We start from the raw sequence: 763 nt of genomic DNA, 5'->3' as shown, positions 1-763 counted from the left end.
ATACTTTATATCCTAATTTAATTAAAATGACTAAATTTTAATTTATCCGAAAATACTTAATTTCATATTTTTCTCAAAAATAAATCCTAATTTTCAAATGGAAAACCCTAACCCTTTTTAGCCTAACAGCCATTCCCTTAAAAAAAAAGAAAACAACACAACACAACACACGGACACGGGAAAGAAAGGGAGAACAGAGCGGGGGGAATCAAGGAAGAAGGAAGGGAAAAAAAAGGGAAGCAGAGTGCAGGGAAAAGAAAGGGAGACTGAATCTGTTGCTGCTGTTGGATAGCAGAACCGTCGTTGGTATTATTAACTAATAAATTATTATATACACGAAATTAAAATAGATACAAATATTCATTAATGTATAATGTTATAAATTCATTAAGATATAAGATTAGGTTAGACTTTTTAACTTTCAAAAACACATGCTAGTTTGGGAAAGTATTTTTATAATTAATTTCAAAAGCACCAACAGCCTTTCAAGGCTAAAATTACAATCTCATATCCTTTTTACTATCAAACACAAGGTGAAGTACTCTCAAAAGATTTACCAAACTGGATTTTATTGACTGTCAGTCTTAATCTCTTTATTTTTGCTTTTTCTTTTTGTTCACAAAATTCTTTTTGTTTATTTTTAATTGTGCATATAAAAATAATATTTATAATTCATAAGAGTAATATAGTAGAATAAATTGCTACATATAGTTTTAAAACATGGTTGGAAAAGGCGGCCTTTGTTAAAATAAGATAGCTTCAC

Source organism: Arachis ipaensis, chromosome B06 (assembly GCF_000816755.2).
Source record: "Arachis ipaensis cultivar K30076 chromosome B06, Araip1.1, whole genome shotgun sequence".
In the NCBI taxonomy this organism is placed as follows: domain Eukaryota; kingdom Viridiplantae; phylum Streptophyta; class Magnoliopsida; order Fabales; family Fabaceae; genus Arachis; species Arachis ipaensis.
Note: the sequence above shows the minus strand (reverse complement) of the source record.